Here is a 17,465-nt window from a genome sequence, read left to right as displayed (position 1 = left end):
CCCCGCTGGCCCCAGCCGGTAAGGTAGCGGCGTTTGGGGAGGGGGCACCGCGGCAACCTTGGCAATTGCGGGCGGGAACCCACGGCGCGCGGGGTGAGCCGCGTCTCTCACCCCCCCGAGGCCGGCCGGGGCGGTTCCCCCGCACCGAGTGCCCCCCGTCCGTCCGCCCCGGCCGTGGCCGGCGAGAGGCGGCGAGGGGCGGCCCGGCGGGGCCCCGGGGGATGCGGGCGGCGGCGCCGCAGCGGGCGAGGTGAAGGCGACCTTGCGGCCGCTCCTCCCGCCCGCAGCGGCGGCTGCCGGCGGGCCGCAGGTGGGTGGGTGGCTGCGGGGCCGCGGGGATCGGCGGCACCGGGCGGGCCCGGTGATGGCGGCGGGGAGCGCCGGGCCGAGGCTGCCGCGCTCCCGCCCCGGCGCCGCCCATTGCCGGGGCCGGGCGTCGCGGCCCCGTGTTGACACACGCGCCGGCCCTGCCCCCGGCGCCTCCCCGAGGTCGTCCCGGTGGAGGTCGCCCGGGCGGCGGAGGCCGCGGCGCGGCGGCGCTTCCCGGTGAGGGAGGAGACAGCCCCGGCCCTCTGCCCCGAGGGGCCGGCGGGGTCGCCCCTCGCCTCGGCAGGCCCCGTCCCTCCGGAAAGTTTTCCCCGACCTGTTCGCTGCCGACCCCGGCAGGAGCCGCTGGCCGGGGCGGCGGGGGGGGCCGTGCCCCCTTGGCAGCGCCGGGCTGGCCCCGCCCGCGGCCGTGCCGGAGCTGCGGCCGGCCCGGGGACACGCGTACCCGCCCGCACCGGGAGCCTGACAAGGAATTTTAAACTTGTTTCAGGTACTCTACCTACCCTGCCGTTCCCCCGCTTCTAACTTTTGAGGTTGTTTTTGTGGCTGTTTTGTTTTTAATAATTCTGTGAGGAGGGTGTCGATTTATTTCCTCCGCTTTGTGTGAGAGGACAGGCTGCATAATTTGGCTTTCTCTAACCGAACCGCAATATCTGTTGGTTTCACCCTTCTCAGATCTGGCTGTGGCTTCTAAGCAGTAATTTCTCGTAAGAATTAATTTTCAATCACCTGTGTGTTTGGGGCGTAATTCTGCAGGCATGTCTGAGTAGCGCCGGGCGTGTAGGGTTGTATTTGTGGAGCGGTGACGCTGTTTTATAATGCCCCGGGGGAGGAAACTCCGCCGGGCTGTGCTTGTGCCGCTCCTTCTGCAGCCGGACCTGGCCCTGTCTCGCACTCCCCGTGCAGGCTCTGCCTTGGTGCGTCTGACAGGGCGAAATAAGCGATGGTGTTGCCAAAAGTTGGGTTAAGTAAATGCATCCCGCTGAACGGCAGGCTACGTTTCTTGAACAACAGATGTATTGAAATGTCGTGTTTACTGTGTCTTGTCCTCTTGATCTGTGTTTGCAAAGCGGAGACATAACTCATAGTTGCAGCTCTTAGGGTTATGCAATTAACAACATACTTAAGATAGCAGTAGCATGGTCTTTTGATCTGGAAGGAAAATAAACCATTGAAGTATGTCTGGGTTTTCAAACTGGCAGGGTACTTCCTCTTCCACTGTCTCCTTACCATGTAGCATTTGCCTATATAGCAAGCCAGTGAGCTGACAATAAGACTTCTTGAAGGATTATATTAGATATATCTTTGTGAACTGAATTTTCTAACTGGTAGTGCTCCAGGGTGATACTACACTTCAACAGGGTGTAATCTGTCATTAATGAATCTGAACTCAAGCATGCTGGCATTTTACAGAGAATTTGTTATGTCAGTGTAAAACACATTTGCAACAATTTTAGGGAATTAGGGGGAAAATTTTATGTTTTCTCTCTCCCTGCTCCCTCTTCTTTATTAATTAGACCACTTAGTCTTGAAAATTCGAAAACTTACTTTTTGTTTTTTCCTGATGGGTGTAGTTGAACCAATTCAAAGTATTTCATCTCTCTGCAAATCTTACCATGGTTATTACACCTTTATTACTACACCAGACTTCTGGGCAGCAGTCACCCAGGGGAGCTGCAGTTACCATTACCATTTGCAGTCCTTTTTAAAAGGCAGTTATTATTTATAAGATCCTAATAGACAGAACTCCACTAACAGTATTTCTACACATCTGCAAATCAAAACACGCATTGAAAAATATTGCCTTAAAATGTGAATGCAGAGAAGTGGAGTTTATTGAAGGTATGCAATTTAAAAACAAACCTCATACTCTCAACCTGACAGAGCATGAAGGGATTATCCAGACTGGACTCATCTGTGCAGATTGTGCATTTCATGCTGACTGCTGTGCTGAACAACACACTGCTGCAGTGATTTCACTGCCTGCTTCTCTGGGTTGTACCAACCTTTAAAAACACTGTTGGTGTTCCAGAGCTGTTGATACTTTTGAGGAAAACTAGGCTTGCAGTTGGTGAGACTTGAAAATATTGGAGATGCAGTTAGATATTAGATGAAACCTATTGACTAGATATTTACTGCTCAGTTTTACATAGGTAAATCAAAAACCTTAGGAAATTTTATTTTGTGAGGTCTTACACATGCTACATGCAGTTGAAAGCACTCTTTAAGCAAGCTGGAGAAAAAGCAGTTCAAAGTCAGTGTGAAGTAAAATGAGGAACTTATTTGGCTCAGGTCAGTTTTTGTTGTACTTAGAAATGGCTACAGCTAAGCAACTCCATTTGGTAGAAAAGAGATGTGTGATTTAGTTTGACTTCTTTCATTACAGGAGTAATAAAATCTTGTTCAGTATTTTCTGCATGATCTCCCTAACTTCTGTCTTAAGCCAGTTATTAAAAAAATTCTGCCCAGAACTAGAGAGTCTGTTATTTTTTTCCCCCCTAATTGTCCTTTATTTATTTTTTAATTAAAACAGATCATAATCTGGATTTTGGTAGCCTCGGCATCCAATGATCAATCTCTTCATAATCTCTATTTTAAATAATTCTTAAAAACTTAAATGCTTCAGAGAGAGCAACAGTAGTAAATAATGAGGAGAGAGATTTATAGTAACTAGGAGGAAGGGTAGAAAACGTGTGATGTAAAACTTCTGCTTTTCCTCTTCTGTAAATATTATTCTGCTGCTTTTGCTGTTCTCTGAAGCAATGTCTCACATGTAGCTAGGTAGCCATAGATAAGAGTTTTTCTAAGTTATTCAAGAGATATTTCATCATTCAGTCATTTCCATAGTGTTTGTTGCCATGGGAGCTAGCCAGCAGCCTTATTAGTGATCAAGGTGATTGCACCTTGCTTTTTCACTTGGGGTACTGAAAACTGTCTGAGCTACTGTAAGAAACAGATGTTGTACAAAAACTGCAGTGAGTTGTTTCTATGAAGAGACTGAGCCATTTCTGTCCTCGGACTGAAGTTGTAGAGTGATGCTTTATATCTCTTATCATATATAGTTATGTGTGAAATGCCTCATTTCTCCAAGCTTGCTAAATATTTACAATAAATGTACTACTTCTACCATATGTTTGAATCAAGAAACCCATTAATTGAACAAGCCCATATTTTTATGCTTGAAAGAATTGACACTTCATTTCAATTGCTAAATTATATGTTAAAAGTAAACTATAAAAAAACCAGAGGTGAGATGGTATAATAAGAATAATTTTTCTTACTTCCTGGCCTCAAACTGTAGTTATTTTCAGTTAGAAAATAGATAGGAAATCAATTGTAATCTGCTCATAATTGCTTTCCTGGTAGAGTTATGAAGCATTTCAATCTCTCTTCTTCCCCTCTCCCCCACTCCTTTTTCTTCATCCTTCTTTTATTTTTAATTTTTTTTTCTCACTGTATTTTTTCCTCTGTGTATCTTGTGGAATAGGCAGATCTCCAGAGCTAGAGGGGACTTTTCATTGAAAAGGTCTTCATCTTTAAATGTTTTTGTATAACAGCTTGAGGCTCTGTCAAAAAGCATGTTCCTTACCGAGTTGCTTAGTAGTGAGTAGAAATTGACAGAGGTTTTCATAACCTTGGGGATTTCTGCTTAGATGAACCAGGCATTTCTCTTTTACCTATCAGAATTGATTACTTCAGGTTAGATCACATGTCTTATGTAAAAAGCTTAGCTTGCACTGCCAAAAATCCAAATTGTGATTTCCTTAGCATGGAGTGCTGGGCTTAACATTTGACACTGACTTTTCACATTCTGCTAGAGTGTTGTACTGCCCATTAAAGAATTATTTTAGGGCTTTGGTAAACTCAAACTCCATTCATTCTTGAGTTATAGCTGCAAAATGAGAATGCTTTGAGAGCATACCTCAAGTTTAAGACTGGCACCTCTACTCTCCCAACTCAAAAGGTCCAGACGAGATGTTTTCAAAGTTTCCCCTGAGGAGTAACATAGTTCACCCTCTGCAACTGTGAGATTCATAATTCTTCCAGGCTTATGTCATAGTGAGCACCAGACTACCTCTCCTGATGAGCTGACCATTTAAAGGTATTATTTGCTTGATTTGTGATACCAGTGTAACACTTTAAAATTTGACATACATCATCCTCCTCCCTGGGAGTGTGGGTGTCTGTTTATATATTTATATGTGCATGTGTGTGTGTACACATGTAGATGGATACAGAATAGAATCCTAGACCATCCCAGGTTCTGCTGTCCTTTAAATGTAGAAACCTTCTATGTCCTCATAAATGTAGCTCCCAATATCTCTGTTTTAGACCAAAGTGATTTGGTTCTAAATTCTTTGTGTTCTTTGCATAAAATTTCTGCAGTATTATACAAAGTATATAAAATGTATTCTTGCTTAAAATTATAGTTTTCTTCAGGGTGGATAATGAGGAAACGAAAGCTTTGTTAAGAAGGAGGGATTTTACTTTATGAGAGGTTGGTATTTTGAGAAAAGAGTGGGTAGAGAGGAGGGAGGGGCAAGTCATTCAATGGATGGGAGTGCAGAAAAGTTTAATGGATGTTATTAATCCTCCCAATGGAAGAAATAGAATAGCTTCTTTTGGTATGAAAGGAATGTCTTGGGAGGAGGTTGAAAGTTGCAGAGGAGTGCCAGAGACTGGAGAATCAGAGAAGCTGGAGGTGTTCAGTAAATGTGACACAGGTTATTGCAAATACCTGAAAAGCATTTTGCTTGCTCTGAGTAGGTAAAGTTCAGAGTCTAGGGAGCATCTTAAAGAGTAAAATCCTTGAGCCCTTTACTGCTTGACAGAAACTCACATGATAATTCCTAAATAACCATTTGTGTGAGCCATGCTCTCCTATTAGCTGTAAAAAGTAACGTGCTAAGTTGTGAAATCAATGAATCAGTCCCATGAAACTTTGAAGTTTCGTGATGAACTGAAAATTTCAGTGTTGCTATGACTTAGACCTTTTATCTTAGGATTAATGAAATTTGGTGGTTTGGCAGAGATTGTCTGGAAAAGGGACAGATTGCCTGTCTTGGCAGAAGCTACTTTCCAAGTCTACTTTTGTTCTTTAAACTGTTAACGTAAGTAGCTGGTATCTCATTCTTCATCTCTCTGCTCTCATAGTTACCATTATAGTTGGTGCCTTGAGTCTCAACAGGTCTCTTCAGTCCTTTGTTATCTGTAAAGCTAATATTTGAATTGATGAGTTATCTGTCTTTCCAGATTAGATACATGGCTTCATTATTGATGAGAGACAATTCTCTTATAAGAAGTGCCATAAACATTTGCACGGAGATCTCAACTTTATCTTAGTGGAGAGCCTTAGAGCCTCATAGCTTGCAGCAACATCCCCTAAGGCTTCCCCACCTTAAAACATTTGACTGCTTTGGAAACCTCAGATAATTTTTGCTTCACCAATAATTCTAATACATGCTATTTGTAATGCCAGATACACCTCTGGTAATGGTTTGTTCTGGCTAGGGACTGACTGTGATGTGCAAGTGCCCAGGGCTGTGCAGCTGGGTTCACAAGTCTCTGTAGCAGCTGCTTCTGGGGTTTGTACTACCATTCTTGCTGTGTTGCCAGCTAGGATTTTGCCATCCTTGCCGAGCTGGGAATTGGACTCATTAGAGTTACTGGAACTGTCACTGTTGGGATTACAGTCTGGGTTTCTTGAAGTTGTTGAGCATGTACAGCCCATGCTTTCTGGTGAAAGATTAAAATCAGAGTCTTCTGCTTCAGCTACTGTTTCCCCAGCCACTTGCTCACTTCTCTTTTCATAGCTTTTTACTGTAGCTGTTCTGTGGAAGAAAATAACACCTGGTATCATGCATACATTGATGGGATTTTCATCTGGTTCTAGCAAGAGTCTGTGTGGCTAATAGTGTTTAGGTAGTGCTCACTTCCTGGAGCTTGACCTTACTGCCAGGACTCATTCAAAGTCATGAGTTTTGTGTAGTATAAGTGAAACTTGGTAAACCACCCTTGCCTCATCATTTAGGAGAAGCTAAACTACAGATCTCACTGAGATTTTGTGTGTGTTTGCATTGTGAAATTATGCAGCCAGTTTTTTTCAGGAGTGAGAATAATTGTTCTTTGATAAGTTATAATGGTGTTGGTAGAGTGCATGGTCTCTCCCTATAGTTTTGTACAGTATTTGGTGGTAGTCTGCCGTCTGATTTGTTAATAAAACTGGCCGCTCCAAGTTTTAGAAGGCTGTGGTAGGACTATAATTCACATGTAATGCCTTGATGAATTTTGGACATTAGTATGTTACAAATCAGTTTGGTTCTGATAAATACATATGTTGCAAGAGACACCTCAGATAAGCAAACTCCTTAGTGTGAAATAAGCATTATCATGTTAAAGTTGATCTTTGTTGCTACTTCTGTGAGAAGTTTGAATTGTTCATCTGCAGCTTGAATGCACTTATCATTATGCCTGTGAGATCTCTGATGAGAAAATGTTTGTAGTGGGCAGACTGAAAACAGACACCTCCAGTGGGCATTGTAAATAGGGTTTAGTTCATCTGCTGACATGGGATCCTTTTGTGGACCGTAAAGCCTCGTCCCTTGATGAGTGTAAGATGATGTTGCAGAAATAGATAATAAGGCTAAATAGGGCATATTAGCAAGAGGATCACCATTGGGCTAAGTGTAGTGATCATTAACCTTTTTGGCACTGGTGAGGTTGTATTTGGAGTGTTGAGCCCAGTTTTGATCTCTAAAGGGCAAGAGAAAACATTGCCTTACAGGGACCAGTCTAGTGGATGGCAACCAGGTCGATTGGGGGCTGGAGTACATTGTGTAACAAGGAGAGACACCGAGAGAGCTGAGTTTGTTCAGCCTTATTTAAGAAAAGACAAAGGGGCATCTTGTTGCCATCTTCAGCTCTGTAACTTGTTTGGAGAAGACAGAGCACTCTGTGTGGAGGCATGTAACAAAAGGACAAGAGGCAGCAGTTGGCAAGGTATAGTGAGAAATTCTGGCTGAAGAGGAAGAAAAATGTCGCCATGAGAATACTTACACACTGGGGCAGGTGTTTGGGGAAGTTGTGGAGTCTCCAGCCTTGGAAATGCTCAAAAGGAAAAGACACAGAGCAACCTACTGTAGCTGATCCTGTATTAAGTGGGGGTTTGTTGGACTAGTTGACCTCCAGAGGTTCCTTCCAAACTAAATTATTTAATACTAAATGTTAAAGCATCACCAGTTCTGAATAAAGTATTCCCATTTGCATGTCTTTATCAGATCTAACTTCATGACAAGGACTTGGAAAAACAAAGTATGAGCACTGGGGGCTCAGAAGGGCTCAAAATGTTAGCCTAATTAAAGAAATGTGTGCATGAATTCACAGGTCTAAAATCTAGATGGCTTTTCAACCAAATACAAGAAAATTTGGTCAGCAGTATTAATTACTACTTTAAAAGCTGCAAACTTCTGAGCCCAGGATGACTCTGACACTACAAATAGCTGGAAAAATTATGTGAAATCACTGACACAGTTTGTCTCTTTCTGATGTATTAGGTTATTAAACATGAGCAAGCTGTTTTATTAACGTGTAAGATACTAGGATTTCAAAGCCTGTATGTAGCTCAGTGTGGAGACTTTCTGATGGCCTTTCCTGAGTTCAGGAATACAGTAAATCTGAAGAAAAGCTATACTTAAATGACAGGTAATAAGATAGACCTCTTTGCAGCTCTTTTCTTTCACTCCAAGAATCCAAGTTCATTTGGAACTTTGATTTGCAGCTACAGTAACCCACTTTTTGTAAGATGTGGCTATTGTTGCCACTTGTGAGATCTGTTGAAAGCTTCCTCAGAAAGTAAGAAACAGTTATGTGCCAAGTGTGTCTTTACAAACCACGTGATCATCTCCGTCTTCTCTGATTCTTAGCTTACTAAATCTGGGTAAAACATTGAACCTTAACATGTTCTCTGACTCTTTCATCCCAGCAGAGAGTAAATGGCAAGGCTGAAAGTCGTGCAGAAAATCCGCTGCTGGCAGCTCTCTTGCCGAAGGCTCCAGGCCAAAAAGACAACTGCAGCCGTGTGGTACAGGCATAGGAATTGTGTCTCAAATAAGCATAACACTGTGAAGCCATTTAGGGCGACACAGAGTCCAACCAACACCTTGAACTGTGTCCAGGAACCCTGGAGATTATGGGGCTCCATTGCCAGCAACATGGCCTGAAACACAACCTGGCCATGTCTCTAGACAGTTTGAGAAGCCTATTTTCCTCTGACAAACCTTTCAAATTCTTAATAGTCTGTGGCAGAGATAAAAGATATTAAGTTGACTAGCTAAGTGTATTTAAATGAAGAGAATACTTTTTTTCACATAACCATGTTAGTTTTGTAAGAGGATTTTCTTCTGACAGAATGAATTTGAATAAAAGTACTTTGTTAAGCATGATGGTATACACTTTGTACAGTTGTAGGCATTGCCTGGCCATCCAGTATTGTCACAGGGAAAGTTAATTAGACAGTTCAAATTTTCATGCTCAGAAAGCATCCAGACAACATGACTCTTTCTGGAAGTGGGAGAAGATCAAATCTGACATGTATGTACTGGTGGAAACTTTTTTTCCCTTGAACACTTTGTAGCTTTGTGTCTCCTTCAATTCATAAATAATAAAACTAAAAAATAGAAAAGCAGTTGCAATCTTTAAGTGAGCACTGTTCCCCCATTTGTTGCAGAAATAGACAGTGCATTTCACACTTGAAGTTTATGAGATGGTGTTGATGAGAGCAGTTGCCCAACAGCCACCTTAGTGTGTAGAAAGGGGTTTCAGTGCTTTCTGGCTTGCAAACGCCTGAATACTTTCCAGCAGAGCTTTGTGTCTATTCCCAAAAAACCCCCAAGAATTTCTGGCCATGTGACTTACTGCCCTTGGAAACAAGACTTCTAGGATTGTCCCTCTGTGTGCATGCCCTGGTGTGCTTGTGCAGGTGTGGTTACAGTGGCTTGTGTGTTTGTGCTGGAGTTTAACCACATTTGAGTTGGAGCATCCACTTAAAGATGGGAAATCCTTGAGCCTGCTGTATGTCATTGTGCTGGAGGCAGCCTGGTTGTATGAGCAGGGGTTGTGTAGCAGGGCAGGGGAAGTGATCCTTCCCCTCTGCTTGGCACTGGTGAGATAAATCTGAGCCCTCCAGCAGAAGAGAGACAAGGAGTTATGGAGCAAGTCTAATGAAGGGCCAGAAAGATGATGAAGGGAGTGGAGCATCTCCTCTAGGAGGGAAGGCTGAGAGAGCTGGGACTGTTCTGCCTGGAGAAGAGACTTGTGGGTTTCTTATCAATGCATATAAATACCTGAAGAATGTGTGCAAAGCAAACAGAGCCAGCCTCTTTTCAGTGATGCCCATAGACAGGACCAGAAGCAGTGGGCACAGACTATTCCTTCTGAACATTAGGAAATGCACTTTTTCTGTGAGGATGACCAAGCACTGGCAGCTGCCCAGGGAGGTTGTAAAGTGTCTATTCTTGGGGATGTTCAGATGCTGTCTGGGGACAGCACCTGGCTCTTGGTAGCCCTGCTGGAGCAGGGGAGTTGGACCTGATGTCCTACAGAGGTCACTTCCAACTTCAGGGATTCTGTGACGCTGTGAAAGGAGTGCATCTTAGGAATCCATGCCTTCAGTGAATATCTGTAAGTAAAGTACTGAGGAAATCATCATCCTCTTAGGTAAACAGTGGAGGGGTTTTTTGTCACACAATCAAAACTATTTCATTTTAAAATTAAAATATGGTTCAGAAAATGTATTTCATTTCAGGTGCTACATCTCAGTGTGGTAGTGAGGGTGATGCCAGTGCTTTTTGGCATCACAGAATGCTGCTTTATGCTTTCTGTGTAGCTGGTTGGTGTGGCTCAAGCCTCTTGGGCTCCTTATGTAGGCGCACTGTGCAGCTGCAGGCTGGTGCTTTGTCATGTTGTGATGAACAACTCATGGTCACTGCCTTTGTCTGCCAACAGAAAAATGAAGACTGGATCTGTTTCACCCATGGTTAGCAAAAAAAAAGTAATTGCTATGTATGATAACACTTGGGGTTTTCTACTTCAACACATCAGAGGACATCCTGATAAATGTTGCAATGGTTTGCTCAGGTCTTGCATGCAGCCAATATACCAATGATCTAATGGGATTATCCCAGAAACTGTAGGCATTCTGGCCTTCTTTAAGATGATGCCCTGCTGGAAAATGCATCTCTGCTTTTTTAATTTTCAGGATAACTAAAGAGAGATGAGTCTTTTTTCAGAGAGTGAAAGAACTCTTCACCACTTTGTTTTAATGCATTTGAAAGTGCATATTTTTCTGCAGAGCAATTGCACTGCATTTGAAAATACGGTTGAACCTTATTTTAAAATATGGTGGTTTTGAAAGGTTAGTCATTCTCTAGGCAAAACATTACTCATCTTTATCATAATATCAGTTCTTTTTCTGAATTCTAGGCATTCTTTATGGGTCATTTAATTCAGTCCTTTGTATGGCTGTAGAGTGGTGGTTTTTTGTCTGGTTTTGACTGTGAGTAGATCCAGTTGAGAGCACCACTTACCACTCCTCAAAACTAGGTGATCTTCTTTCAAGTGTTCTATTTAAGATAGTCTATCTCTTCGTATAACTTGAAAGGAATATTTTTTTTTGCATTGCCACCTTGTAATTTTAAAAATAAGCATCTCCCTTGCAGCTCCCAAGTCCAACATTAAAAATAAGTTTTTCACCTTTTTTGGGGCTGTGTTTTGTCTGTAGCCTATAACCTTAATTTCTACTTCGTAAATGCAGTGGTACGTGATTGATTTAACTTCTGCAGTGTGTTCTTGCAAAGAACATAATTTATTACTGGAGGCTTAGCACAAAGTTGTAAAATAAAAGAAAATTAAACATGTTAATGGGACAAATTGTCTTTCTAATTACTGCAATAATACCACTGGAGTTACAGAATGACAGAATGACCATTTTGTATGCTTGCATAAAATAATTTCTCTTTAAATAAGGCTTTGCTTTCAATGTGTTTGAAACAACAAGATTTGGCTGGAGCTAGCAGCTTTTTTGGAGGGTTTTTAGAGGGTTTTTTCTGCCTTATAGTATTGCTTCCCTAATATATTCAGCCTCTGCTGTCTGAAATTCCCAGCTGCTCCAGCTCTCCCCCCTTTGGTCTCTCTGGCCCTTCCATGTGTACTTTTCACACCACACTGGGCAGTGGGGGGGGGGGGGGGGGGGGGGAGGATAAAGGGGATGCTCTCCTTCCCACCCCTCACCCAAACCAAGAGACAGCCTGGTCTGTGTCTCTCTGTAGCATCCCATACCCTTCTGCTATGCTATTCTGAAACCTCCTTCCACCACAGAGACTTCAAACCCATCACCTCCAAGCAATTCAGGATTTTGTGCTGGCCTGCTGTTAATCAAGTGGCACTAAGGATCTGATGAGCACTGTACAAAATGTCCCATACCTAGCAGCCACAAATACAGGTTTTTATAGCTTACTCATCTTGCAAGACCAGAAATTTGAAGGAGCTGTTACATTTGCTGTGAATGGATTTAATTTACTACCTCTTTGTATTTTGAGTATCATAATAGGAAGCTGTTGAACTCATTATTGGATTTGGAGGTTTTAGCGCAAAAAGTGAAACTTGCTTTGTCCCTTTGTGCTGTGTGCCTTGTGCTTGCTTTGTACCTTCTGGTGATGCTGTTAGGCACATCTGCCTTTCACAGATGTGATGGCACTGCCGCAGGTGAGCTCATCATTCCCACAAGGAAGCCTCATGTACTTGATAAGCTTTAGTATGAATGCTTTTCTGTCATCACAAGCATGATTTAATAGGATGATCTGACACCTTGTAAACCTTCAACAACCCAACTTCTTTTAGGGAAGAGCTGAGAAGATGCTTCCAGAAGAGGCATCTGGTTTAAGTAACTGATGTTGCGCACACAATAGAATTAGAAAAGGTCTTCCTAATTCACCCAACTCTAGCTTACTAGAATATCTTTTGTAAATTTAACAATATAATGTAAGTCTTCAGATTGCATCCATTCTCATTTTGGTCATAGTGCTGCAGAATGGTGTTTGTGTGAACCTTAATCTGCAACTAAAGTTTATCCCTGGTTCCCTGAAGACATGCACTTGGTGTGTGGAGATTTTGGGGGCACATGAAACAGGGTGGTGTTCTTATTGCTTCTGTAGAAGATGTAGAGGGGGCAGGTCTTCGCAAGTGAATGTCTTACAGCATTATTTTTAAGGCAGTTTTCTAAGCTGGGTAATACACTTGCACTAGTCATGGTTGTAGAGCCACAAGTACTGCACTTCTCTGCCAGAGAGTTCTCTGTTATAGATGTATATAAAGGGTATCATATGTGTCTCTGCAAAGCAAGCATCTCTGTATTGCAAAAGAAATGCCTGGCTCTCATCAGGGAGATAACAAATGACTAGCCAAGTGATCCTGTTTGCATTTAAGTGCAGTTCTTGGACATAGGTGAACTGGACTGGCTTCAAATTTTGCCTACAGAAGTTTTAATATGCTTAACGTTATCCAATACCGGCAACTGAGGTAGTCTAAATACCACAGCAGGGACTGATTAGCTTTTTCAGATCACTGCTTTTATTCGCTGTTTGCAAAGAGGCTTAATCCAGTGCTGGGGATCAGGCGTCCCACTGTGCTCGTGGGTAGCTTTCTCTCAGTCTTTGTGTTCACAGTGGCAGAAATTAGTGTGGAGTCTCCTCCTGTCTCCGACTTAAAAGCTCCAAAATTGCGGTGTTAGTAGTTGTTTCTAGGAGTGTTTAATGGACAGTGTGGAGAAACTATAGTTGGGGTTTCTTCTTTGAAGTTTAATATCTGGGCACCTGATAAGTGCATCAGTGCAATAGCATGACAATATATAATTTCATTTACTGTGTTGAATTGCTTTAATTTCATGTAGAGCTTGGAAAGTTACTTGAAACAGTTCTAACAAACCTACTCTCATTCTTCCCTTCTGTTAAATCACAGTAGATATTTCCCAGCAGTTTGCCTGTCCTCATAAGCAGAGGAGGACAGCTGCCTCTGTGGTTCTCATTATTGCTTTTAGTCATGTAATGATGCTGAAGTTCAGTAAATACGCTTTTCTAGTAATTATTTAGATGAACATTTGCAAATGCAGAATCTCTTCCTTCTGTGTGTTGACCTGTCTTCAGCTGAAGTTATCAGCAGTGGCAAATTCTTATTTGAAAGTCCACAGTGCACTACCTTTTTTTTTATCAAGCATCAAACCTTGCTACAATTATGTTGCTAAATGTTTGTGCTCGGCAATGGAAATGTTGGGCAGTGAGGGGAGATGTGGACTGGAGTTTGTGTTTCTGTGTGGATTCCTTCAGTTGAAAATAAAAACAATAAAGAGTTGGCTATAGCCTAGCTCCAGACTTCTCTTGAAATATTCTGTCATCCAGAAGAGATGGAAGGATCTTGGCATCTAGAACAGATCTGTGAAAAAATAAAAGAGGAAAGCAGTTGTGTTGCAAACAAATGTAAGGGAGTCCAGAACAAAAGAGTGGTTTGTAGATCCTTTCTGTCAAGTGCTCTAATGTTTCAACTGCTTAAAAATATCCATTATTCCATATATTAATATTATGTGGTTTTAGTTTAAAGGCTTTCACCCACTCCATTGAAATTACCCACAAGTACTCTTACAGTTGTGTGTAAATGCAAGTTTGTTGCAATTATTGACTAATGTAGAAAAGGGTCAGAAAATTCAGAAAGCAGTTTCTGAATGCATTTCAGTGTTTAGTGTGGGCTCCTTTCATACCTCCTTGTGCTTTATACCACTATGATTAATTTTGCTAACAAGAAAAGGGGACTACAATAGCTCCTGATAGATTTATTTTTCTTTAATATTTTTCCTGACAAAGAACATATTGTTTCCATAATAAAAGGGGTTATATTCCTTCAGACTGATATATTTTAATAGAAACTCACAATTTTTACTACTTAAAAAATAATTCTTTTCTTTGTTTCATGAATTAGAAACAATGAGGAGAAGCTGAAGTCTGCCCAAGCCAGGTGTTTCTTGTTGGCAGCCTGCTCCCTAATGACTCTGGCTCTCATACAGCAGCTGCCTGCTAGTCTCTTTTGTATGGCCTATTGTTGCTGCACACCCCTCGTTAATACACATGCTGCCCGGGGCAGACCCTGAGAATGACATCAACTTGCTTATCTTAGAAACCTCGGAACCTGATGCAGGATGGGGAGGTTGCCTTGCATCTGCCCAGCCAACTAATTGTGAGCTCTGCCGGCCGTGATTGGCTCCGCGGCCGCTCAGTAGTAGGTTAAGCAAAGACATCGCGGGTCCATCTGTTCGTCCATTCATTGTTCTGCTTGCTTGCCTGAAGTCTGCAGCTGAAATCGTGTTAAGGAGTTGCTTCTGGAGCAGCTAAGAGAAACCAATGTCTGTGTGCTTTCCAGCCAACGTGAGTATGGGGGCTTCTCTCTGCACAAACGGGACGGTTCACCCTTCTGGCATTGCAGCCTTATCATTTTGCTTTTGGACAACAAGCTAGCCTGCGTGTCGGCTGAGATTTGCACACTTTGGGTGTCTCTTGGAAAAAGAGGGATAGAAAAACAGCTATGTACTAAGATTAAGTATATTAAAGAGCATTGACACACTGCATTCTGTTAAGGAACTTTTGAAAGCATCAGTAATGGTGCATTTCCCAGAATTTGAAAATGGTAGGAGTAGCCATCAACAGAATGAATTCTCTAGTCCATTGGGGAGAAGGAGAGGTTTCAACTTCTAAGTTACAGGTATTTACCCTTTTTTGCAAATAAGCTGTTATTTAAATTGTGAGTAGTAGAAAAAGCTCTTAGAAAGAAAACCAGAATTAGACGCCTTTTCCATTATACCACACCGTGGGTGAAATTTGCCATGTTTGTGGGAGTAGGAAGAGCTCCATTATAGGCTATCTGAAGAGACTGACATGTAAGATTGGGCATGAGAGTGCTCTCAGATACAGTCAAAGGTTTTAAGTTTTTAAAACCAGTTATCAGTATGTCAGATCTAGTCCAGCTGTTTTTATAAAGTTTCTGATCTGTTTTGTTTTATATTTTGAGTTCAGATGTTAGGGTGAAGAACAAACACTGTGTGCTCACCCATGAGCCTATGTTCCAAGGATCCTGTAAAAAAAAAAAGTCCAAAACAAAGACCTTCATATATCAGTTGAGAGGGAAAGAGAGCATATAAAAGGGTTAAAAAGAGGTTTGCATTTCTACCACATGCCCTATTGTGTGAACATATGCATGAGTCTATTGAAAGTTTTCAGAAGATGGGCAGGCCACCAGTTGCTGGTCTCCTGCAGTTCCAGTAGACATCTGTTGCCCCAGAGCATTAACCAATCTGTTCAATGGGACATCCCTCCTTTGTTGGATAGAATGATGCAGACAACAGCACTCGCTCAAATACAATGGTAATTAAATACATAGAAACTACAGCAGTAGGTATTTATTACATATTCATTATTTTATTTGCATTGTTGCAGTATCTTTATCATTTGGATAACAGATAAGTTCTTTTTTTCTCTTTTCTGATCAACTCTGCACTTCTGTTTGTGACAAGCAGTGTTTCAACAAAATGATTTCAATATTTTACATTTTGTGTTCAGGAGACTTAGAAAAAGTCTACCTGTGTGAAAACATGTAGAACTCTTTCCTTGTAAACTGTATCTTCAGAAACTTGTTGATGGTCTTTTGCAAATACACATTTTCTGTTATACTATGCCACGTGACACTACTTTACTCTGTTATTTTCCTCTGTGAACTAAATTTTCATAAAATGACTTTTTATGCTCAATTGTAAGTGGAAAGTATTCTGAATACACAGTAAAAGATTAGGTGATCTACTAGTCCACGTCCCTTTGAGAAATGTGTCTGTTTTGTGTGGAGATGAACTGATGGGCTGATTGTTGCTAATGGTTAGTGGGAAATAGTGACAACTTCTAAGACATGATAAAATATTATACTTCTACAATGAAGTGCTCATCTGGATTGCTATATTTATACCTGATAAATGTATGTGCAGTACTTTAAGCCTTTAACAGTGAACACAGTGTGAGATACTGTCATTTCAAATGGGCTACAGTTTAAAACTTATGTTATCATAGGTATGTCTAAATTGGGAGTTACCCGTTTGATTAACTGTTTCATAAATACAAATTGTTTTACTGAGCTGTGGTGAGCATAACAAAAAAGGAAAGACTTTCATGACTGGAATTTTTGGGATGATTTTTGTTTGTTTATCTTTCATTTAAATCAATTCATAGTAGATGCTTTTCTTAGCTATTTTGAGTTGTATTAGTCAGCATACTTTAAAACCATATGTGTGTAATAAAAGCTCCTTGTGAATAAAGAATTCTTAGCTGCTGTTGCTCGTTAGATAAATGTGATCTTTTCTGGTTTTCATGAGCTCCATTGTCCTGTATATAGGTACACTAGTGTTTATTTGGAATACAAATTCATTCAAATTGACTGCCTGGCATGTTGCTCTTCACTAACCAAACCAAGACAAAATAATCAGCAGCATTCAATAGTGACATCTGATTTTCATGGTTCTAGTCAGTGAATCTCATAAAGGACATCATGATGGGAGCTCCAAGTGTAATGTTTCTAAGACGTGCTACTGACCACAAATACGATACACAAAGTTTCCAGGCACTGTAAAAATTTTTCTGTAAATAAGTCCAGTTTGCATGCAGATTTTAGGCCAAATGCCAGGAAAAGTATACTGCTTATGCAAAACTATTTCAGAAATATTTAGCTTTGAATTTACAGTACAAATACAATTTTAACTATGCTTTTAAAGCGATAGTATAATGACTATATATTATCTGTGGGAGATGTTAAAGGTCCTTCTATTATTCTGTTCTTTAAATAGTTTCTGAAAAACAGTAGAGTTCTTTGGAAAACAAGCAATTATATGTTGAAGAATGATGGAGATTGACAGGAAAATTAAAGCAGATAGATGTGAGGCTGATTATGTATATATTCCTAACAATGGACCAAGCTCAGGCTATGGTCATTTTTCATATGCAGTTGATGTGCAAATCATCTAAAGTATGTTTCGTATAATGCCTGATCTTCAGACACATTCA

The 17,465-nt window shown here is 41.4% G+C and overlaps 1 protein-coding gene across 1 annotated transcript in view; it reads left to right on the top strand.

Annotated features, from left to right (window-relative positions):
• Positions 1-738: 738 nt before the first annotated feature.
• ZC3H12C (zinc finger CCCH-type containing 12C) overlaps positions 739-17,465 on the top strand; it is a 37,856-nt gene continuing 21,129 nt past the window's right edge. The window contains exon 1 of the mRNA XM_058018255.1: positions 739-817. The gene's annotated coding sequence lies outside the window, so the exon portion shown is untranslated. The remainder of the gene's footprint in view (positions 818-17,465) is intronic.

The sequence above is a fragment of the Melospiza georgiana genome, chromosome 2 (genome assembly GCF_028018845.1).
Source record: "Melospiza georgiana isolate bMelGeo1 chromosome 2, bMelGeo1.pri, whole genome shotgun sequence".
Classification (NCBI taxonomy): domain Eukaryota; kingdom Metazoa; phylum Chordata; class Aves; order Passeriformes; family Passerellidae; genus Melospiza; species Melospiza georgiana.
The sequence above is the reverse complement of the archived record's forward strand: the minus strand, read 5'-3'. Positions and strand labels throughout refer to the sequence as shown.